The 8,889-nt window shown below is 39.6% G+C and overlaps 1 long non-coding RNA gene across 1 annotated transcript in view; it reads right to left on the bottom strand.

The window, feature by feature from the left end:
- Positions 1-203: 203 nt before the first annotated feature.
- The window catches only part of LOC121373786, a 15,846-nt gene continuing 7,160 nt past the window's right edge, over positions 204-8,889 (bottom strand). The window contains exon 4 of the long non-coding RNA XR_005958127.1: positions 204-2,307. This is a non-coding gene — a long non-coding RNA (uncharacterized LOC121373786). The remainder of the gene's footprint in view (positions 2,308-8,889) is intronic.

Genomic DNA, 8,889 nt, shown 5'->3' with positions numbered 1-8,889 from the left:
ATTACTTTTTTTTTTTTTTTTTTGCCTCTTTTTTTTAAAAAATTATTTAATTTTTCTTGTTTTTTAAAAACTTTTGCACTTTTTTTCGTGTTTTTTTCCTCGTTTTTTTTGTTGGAGCTATTATTATCAAGGTGCTAATTTCGACCGTTGTTTACTGCATATAGGATGACTGTTTATGTTTATTTTAATTTAATTGCTCATTCTTTGGTTGTCTATTTAATTACTGCATAATAAAGTGTCTGTGTATCTGTATGGAGATGTAAACTGTTTTTTAAAATGTTTTACAGTCACCAGTGTCTTTACTCACCTCAGTAATAAACAGCCTCTGCATTCTTACATAATTTCACACTTTTAACACTACTCTAAAGCCAGGCGCGGATCCAGGTTTTGTTAATAGAGAGGGACCAAAACCTGTTGTAGTTTTTGAAAATAGAATTTAAAGGTCCTTTATAGATGGACGGGATTATTTTGCATTTTTGTGTATTCTGTAATGTATATTGTTTCAACAAAAATAGGGGGGTGGGGGGGGGGGGGGGGGGGCGGCTTGGGCGTCCGCCTGAATCCGAGCCAGAAAGCAGGGTTAGGGTTAGGGTATCCTACCCTTTTTTCGTTTCTCCTTATTTATTTTTTTATGAAGAAGCTCATAATAGCCCCCCACCCCCACTTCAAGACCCTGATAATTTGTTGGGTGTTTTTTGTTCAATTTAATCCCCCTCCCCCTTGTAACACACACACGTGACTAGCTGGCTTCAGTTGTGTGAGTTGTGCAAGTATGTATGCACGTGCGTGTGTATGTGTGTGGCAAACCTGCCATTATGGCATGCCACAGTATCAACCCCTAATCTATGTTGCTTGCCATAACTGTGAAAGTATTCTATGTATCAACCCATACTGTATGGTACTTGCCATAATTATCCAAATAATCTATGTTTATAATTGTATTCTAGTCAAATCCAAGGCTATCCTAGACACCTACAGATAACGGTTATGTACAGATTTTAGGAAGCAATCTATGGGTGGTTGTTGCAATGTTGGCTTGTGGCTTTAAAAAACATTATTATTATTATTATCATGCTGCAATTAAAAATCAAAATATTGTTAATTTAGTTTGGTATGAGTTACGCTACTGTACACGTACAAGGTATGGATGTATGAAATATTTGTAAAATAAATAAATTCTCATTCTGATTGTTTTATGTAGTCTGTTGGTGTGCAGACAAAATGTCAGTGGTCACAATGTCATTGGACGAAATGTCACAGTTTGACCTTTGACATTTTGTCCAACATCCAGTCTTTTAGTCTTTTAGGTCATCTCATCCGAAATTTCAGTTTCAGACTATCAATTGTCACGACGGAGTTGGCTAACTCGAAGTTGCGTTGTAATTTCCCCCCACTCCCGAGTTATGACGATAAATTAACAAATAATCGGTCTTAGGAGTTGTCTACGACGAGAATCGAGTTGTAAGAGTGCTCAAACTAGCAACTGGACAGTCTTAGGAGTTGTCTACGACGAGAATGGAGTTGTAAGAGTGCTCAGACTAGCAACTGGACAATCTTAGGAGTTGTCTACGACGAGAATCGAGTTGTAAGAGTGCTCAGACTAGCAACTGGACAGTCTTAGGAGTTGTCTACGACGAGAATCGAGTTGTAAGAGTGCTCAAACTAGCAACTGGACAGTGGTAGGAGTCGAGAAATCGTCGAGTTAGCCAACTCCGTCGTAATAGCTGGTAGTCTGAACCTAACATTAAACGCAACAAAAATCGTGTATCTTGGGAAGAAGTATTTTATTTCGCTGATCCATATGAACAGAATTTGGAAACATCTAACAGTCAAGTTAAATATTAAAATGCTAAGAAAATCAAACTTCAAATTTGAAAATATTCAACTGTTAACATATATATTACCGAGTTGCCATGTGATGCTAAGGAAAACGGAAGTTTAAATTTAAAAACACCCAACTGTTATATTACAAGTAAACATTACAGAGTTCCCATGTATGCATAATGTATTAAGAAAAATCATACTAAACATATCTAGATTGATGTAACTTACTTCTTCTTTTTAAAATCTTGATTAAAATGTGTGTTAATGTAATTAAGAAAATTATGTTTTAAATTTTAAAACATCGAACTGTTATATAATATTTCTGAGTTGACGCAAAAGTATTCAGATAGGCCTAATTAATAATAAAAATATTTTAATTTCTAAACCTTGTGAATGTTAAAGTAAATAATTTTAGTGTATTAAGATACAAATAATAAAGCAATAATATTGTTCTCGGTAGAATCATATTTGCTGGATCGGGTTCTGAAAAACAAGGGAAAAAAAGCAGAAACATCAAATATAGATTACCACGAAATATTTTTATATGCTTTTTAATATCTGTCTTGCTGTCCTCTTTTACTTTCTCTCTCTCTCTCTCTCTCTCTCTCTCTCTCTCTCTCTCTCTCTCTCTCTCTCTCTCTCTCTCTCTCTCTCTCTCTCTCTCTCTCTCTCTCTCTCTCTCTCTCTCTCTCTCCATCTATCTTTCTCATTTCTTTCTTCTTTCTCTCTCCCTCTGTTTCTATACGAAAAATGTACAATCAATCTGAACATATTTAGTCTAACAATACTCTATGTATTTTATATATATGTTACAGTTAATCTGTATAATCAGGTAATATGTATATTACCTGATTTTTTCAGCTAATATGTATATTACCTGTTTCACTCAGGTAATATGTATATTAGCTGAAAAAATCAGGTAATATACATATTACCTGAAATATACTTCACTAATTTATACAGATTACCTGAAACGTGCAGAATGGTATTGACAAGGTTGTTATTTAACAACAAGATCTTTTCATCAATGTAGTCCAAGTTTTCAATTAAAAACAAGTCTATTGATCAATGTAGTCAAAGTTCTCAGTTCAAAACAAGTCTATTGATCAATGTAGTCAAAGTTCTCATCAACAACAGTTCTTGTTTATGCATGGCAGGCTGGAATGGCAGCGGGAATTGCACACTAATCTGGCTTTGAAGAATGTACATCGATTTGTCTGACACCTCTTACTTCCAGCACAGTTACATCTTGTGAAACCTTGTCCACCGCATCTTGAATACTTTCGATCCAATATTCCTCCTTTTACAGCAATTGTGTACAACTCGTTGTCACTGCACTCTGTCACAACTCCGATGATGTATCCTAGGATCTGCATGTCCTCTGTCAACTGAAAGAATGGGCACTGTCACATTGCTTCAGATTTGCACACTAGAAAACACAATGTGACTTCGTTTGACCATTCTCTCTGCCTGCTGGAACTGGGCATCTCTGGCACTCTCTGCAGCCTAATTTCCTCCTGACGTACAGAGATGGGTGAGACTGGTACAGGTTCTGCTTCCTCGCTGGATTGCTCGACTGGGTTTGGATGGGATACTGCAGACAGGAGGTCGTCTTCAGTTTGCAACCTTGCAATGACATCTTGGGGGAGGCTGGATGATGTCAATCCTACCTTTGCATCGACACCAAACAGAGCAGCAAAGGGAGAACGCTTGATTCCAGTGTGATGGCTCGAGTTCTTTTGAAATTGCACAAACTTGAGTCCAACAGTCCAGTCCCGTGTGTCATTGTGAACACCATTCACCAGGATATTTATACCTACCAATCAAATGAAGCCAGTCAAAGGAAATCAGCAGCCTAAATCAAGCATTGTTTTTCCAACTAATCCCATCTGCATCCTAGCAGGCTGGCACAACTTTATTGTGAACACTTTATTGTGCTCTACAGACAGGATTAGTTAAAACAGCAGTGGTGGAGTATACAGATTAACTGTAACATTGTCTATGAAATGATTTAACAATGAACATGTACATCAAAGGTATTGTGACCAATCAAGGAGAACTTGGACTACATTGATCAAAAGACTTGTTTTGAACTGAGAACGTGGACTACATTGATCAAAAGACTTGTTTTGAACTGAGAACGTGGACTACATTGATCAAAAGACTTGTTTTGAACTGAGAACTTGGTCTACATTGATCTAAAGACTTGTCAATACCATTCTGCACGTTTCAGGTAATCTGTATAAATTAGTGAAGTATATTTCAGGTAATATGTATATTACCTGATTTTTTCAGCTAATATACACATTACCTGAGTGAAACAGGTAATATACATATTAGCTGAAAAAATCAGGTAATATACATATTACCTGATTATACAGATTAACTGTAACATATACATATATATATATATATATATTTATTATTATTTATGTTCAATATTATCTGTAAGATAGTGATTCAGGGCCCCATCCCTGACATTATTGACATTTCTGGGCCAATAAGTTGATCTAACAGCAGCCCGTTGGAGCTCATGTCCAGTTGACCTTTCATTCGACCAATCAAAACCGTACTTGTAAAATCATGCCAGTGATTTGAAAAGAATTTGAAAACATTCTGGATTATGCCGAGGGTATACGAAATGATTCGGGTGAATTACGAAGTATGCCGAAAACTAATTGCAATATAAAATTTTATATAAAATTCGTTTCAAGACGGGGGGAAAAAAACCCGTGATGGTATAGCCATAAAATCTGTTTATACTAGTATATAATCCAGAGTTTATTACTGCACTTTTCCCCCTGTTTTTTTTTTTTTACAAGTTCGCCCATTGCATAAATAGTCTCGCCCAATATTTTTCGAATTTGTATGCTCCCGAATAACGCTATAAAAGGCGAAGTGTAATTGGTCGATATTTAGATTGTTATTTATAGATGAAATGCCACCAGGGCATGGGAGTCCACGCAATGCTGTTAGATCTACTGGTAGACCCAGTAGAGCTAATTTTAATCAGATTGTTTTTATATGATATGACAAACTTTTAATGTGAAATTTAAAAAAGCTCAAATGAATAATAATGTGTGTTTTTTTAATATCTGCATTGATTGTTAGTTCGTTTCTAAGTATTAATTAACTTTATTCACGGTTCTTGTCTTGGTTTAAACCAGTGCACCACAACTGGTCAAAGGCTGTGGTATGTGCTTTCCTGCCTGTGGGAAAGTGCATATCAAAGATCCCTTGCTGCATGAGGGAATATGTAGCGGGTTTCCCCCGATGACTACGTGTCAGAAATACCAAATATTTGACATCCAGTAGCCGATGATTGATTAATCAATGTATTCTAGTGGCAGAGCCGGTTTATCCTAGTAGCATATGTAGCACGTGCTACAGTCCCCGCGCTTCAGGGGGCGTCGCGGTGATGTGTATATTTATTTCCCCCAGGTCATTTTCCCCTTCTCCCTGAGGGGTTTGCAAAATATATATCCTGGGAAGGGGGTCCGCTGTTATTTGTGCTACACGCGGATTCTTAAACTGGTTCTGTCTAGTGGTGTCGTTAAACAAAACATACTTTAACTTGTCATGGTTTATTTGAATAATTTACCCAATGCTAATATTCCGCTCTCCCTCTCAAGGGGAGGGACATACATGTAGGTCAGTGTTAAAGCGCTAGCCTGATGCGTCGTCGATCTCGAATCGATCCCCGTCGGTGGACCAATCGGGCTATTTCCCGTTCCAGCCAATGCACCACGACTAGTATAACAAAGGTCGTAGTATGTGATATCCTGTCTATGGGATGGTGCATATAAAAGACTCCATGCTAGCCCGAGTACTCTGCCGTTCGAGAGCTAGACGGACATAATTTGGACGGTGATAGTTGCTTTTTTAACCAGAGACAACTATACATCGAAAACACGGAATTGCTGCGGATAGGCAAATATTTCCGCTCTAATACAGTAACCCTATGTTTGACATTAAATACCATTACAATGATAATTTTAAAGTTCAATAATAACAAATATTTAATATATTAAACACTGAATACACACACTACAGGCAGTGTTGGTTTAAGGATCCTGTAGCACAAATAACAGCGGGTCCCCCTTCCTAGGATATATATTTTGCAAACCCCTCGGGAAGAAGGGAAAAATGACCTGGGGGAAATAAATGTACACATCACCGCGGGGCCGTTTCCTGGCCTGGGGCACTCCAGGTTCGGGGGCCCCTCAACATCAATCTAATTAAAATTAGCTCCACTATTACATGTGGATCTAACACCAGCCAGTTGGAGCTCATGTCCACCAATCAAAACCGTACTTGCAGAATCCTGCCAGTGATTTAAAAATAATTTGAAAACATTCCGAATTATCCTGAGGGTATACGACATGTTTCGTGTGAATTACGAATGCCTTAAAACATGTTTTATTTTATAAAATAAATAATTTGTAATGTAAAACTGAAGACTGATTTAGTTGGGGTTTTTTTATAAATAAATAAATAATTTTTAATGTAAAATTGAAGACTGATAACCCACCCCGTACGTATTGGTATGGTTCGCTGTACTGCGGCCACTAAAATAGACTCGCCCGATATTTTTAGAATTTGTATGCTCCCAAATAACGTTATAAAAGGCGAAGTGTGATTGGTCAATATTTAAATTATTATTTACAGACGAAATGTTACCTGGACATTGGGGACTACGCAGTGTTGTTAGTTTTAAATCACTGACAGGATTCTGCAAGTAAGGTTTTGATTGGTGGACATGAGCTCCAACTGGCTGGTGTTAGATCCACATGTAATAGTGGAGCTAATTTTAATTAGATTGCCTCAACATAGAAATTAAATTACATGACAAATAAAAAATGAACTAATTTTATAATTATTACTTTTTTTTTTATAAAGGAAGTCCTTAGTCTGGGGGCCCTCTGGCATTATAAATCCGGCACTGCGGGCCGTAGCACGTGTTACATGTGCTACTAGGATAAACCGGCTCGGGCTACAGGAAAAAACCCGTCAGCATGTACGTTTTTAAACGTAACATTATTGAAAAGGGGCGCTGTCTGCTTCCTTCCTGTAGTGTGTGTGTATTAGTGGTTAATATGGCAAATATTATTGAAAGGGGGCGCTGTCTGCTTCCTTCCTGTAGTGTGTGTATTAGTGGTTAATATGGCAAATATTATTGCTCTCGATCGGCAGAGTAGGGCCTACTTGGGCTAACCCCTTCTTACTAATGTTAAAATTGCAGCGGATTTCCTCTCTAAGACTATAATATATGTCAAAATTACCAACACACACACGCACGCACGCACACACACACACACACACACATATATACATATATATACATATATATATATATATATATATATATATATATATATATATATATATATATATATATATATATACTCTTCAAAAAAAGAAACGCAAAAGGGTACAAATGGGTTATAACTCCGATTTTATGTTTCCTACCGGTTCATGCTTTGTGAATATAAGGTCATTGCATGTCCCAAACACATTCCCACGGTTACATTCGATAAAACGCAGCTACTGTACAATAAAGTTCCAAAATGTGAATATTCGCAAAAACGCAGCCACGTACAAACCATGTCACCACTGCACGTGCGTTGTCTGCACGTGCAACATGAACACCGACAGTATAAAAGTGCAGGGTGTTCGCTTGCCTGGCCTCTGTATCTGGCCGACAGTTGACAATCCAGGACATGCCACGTCTCAGTGAACCGCAGAGAAACAATGCCATCGGCCGACTAGACGCAGGCGAATCCAGAACGGCCGTTGCCAGGGCATTCCATTCCAGACTGTGGGACCGTTACCAGCAACATGGGATCAACACGTGACCTCCCTAGATCCGGTCGACCACGGGTCACTACCCCCGGGCAGGACCGCTACATCCGGGTACGCCACCTTCGGGAACGATTGACTACTGCCACCTCCACAGCCGCAGCAATACCAGGTTTGCGCAGGATATCCGACCAGACCGTACGGAACCGCCTACGTGAGGTAGGAATTCGTGCCAGACGTCCAGTTCGAGGTGTCATCTTAACACCACAACACCGTCGACTCCGACTGCAGTGGTGCCAGATTCATCGACAATGGCCTCAACTGCGATGGAGACAGGTGTGGTTCAGTGACGAGTCCCGATTTCTTCTCCGACGTCATGATGGAAGATGTCGCGTGTATTGTAGGCGTCGTGGTGAACGTTATGCGGCAAACTACGTGCAGGAAGTGGACAGATTCGGCGGGGGTAGTGTCATGGTGTGGGCAGCCATCTCACACACTAGCAGAACTGACCTGGTCCACGTGCAGGGCAACCTGAATGCACAGGGCTACATTGACCAGATCCTCCGGCCACACATCGTTCCAGTTATGGCCAACGCCAACGCAGTGTTCCAACTGACAACGCCAGGCCTCACACAGCACGTCTCACAACGGCTTTCCTACAGAACAACAACATTAATGTCCTTCCTTGGCCATCGATATCACCGGATTTGAACCCAATTGAGCATCTATGGGACGAGTTGGACCGACGCCTCCGACAGCGACAACCACAGCCCCAGACCCTGCCCGAGCTGGCAGCAGCCTTGCAGGCCGAGTGGGCCACCATCCCCAGGAGTCCCCCAGGACGATCCCCCATCCGTACTCTGGTTGCTTCAATGGGCAGGCGGTGCCAGGCAGTTGTCAACACACGCGGAGGCCACACCCGGTATTGACTCCAGATGACCTTGACCTTGGTGGTGTGTCCTATCACTTACTCACAATGGACTAGAGTGAATTGTGAACAATCCTGCAACATTTGGTAATTATCGGACTCGCCATTCAATAATTAAATCAATTCTCCAAATGTTACGACAATGTGGTTTTTTGCGTTTCTTCTTTTGAAGAGTATATATATATATATATATATATATATATATATATATATATATATATATTATATATAAACCATCGCTACGGCTACTGGATCAAGAAAAGTGAAGGGCACATGCTCCCCTTGCAACTCCCCACTTCCTACGTCAGTTGAGCTACAGACGATGTACATCCCTCCCC

This window comes from Gigantopelta aegis, chromosome 5 (assembly GCF_016097555.1).
Source record: "Gigantopelta aegis isolate Gae_Host chromosome 5, Gae_host_genome, whole genome shotgun sequence".
In the NCBI taxonomy this organism is placed as follows: domain Eukaryota; kingdom Metazoa; phylum Mollusca; class Gastropoda; order Neomphalida; family Peltospiridae; genus Gigantopelta; species Gigantopelta aegis.
Note: the sequence above shows the minus strand (reverse complement) of the source record. Positions and strands in the feature narration are given on the sequence as shown.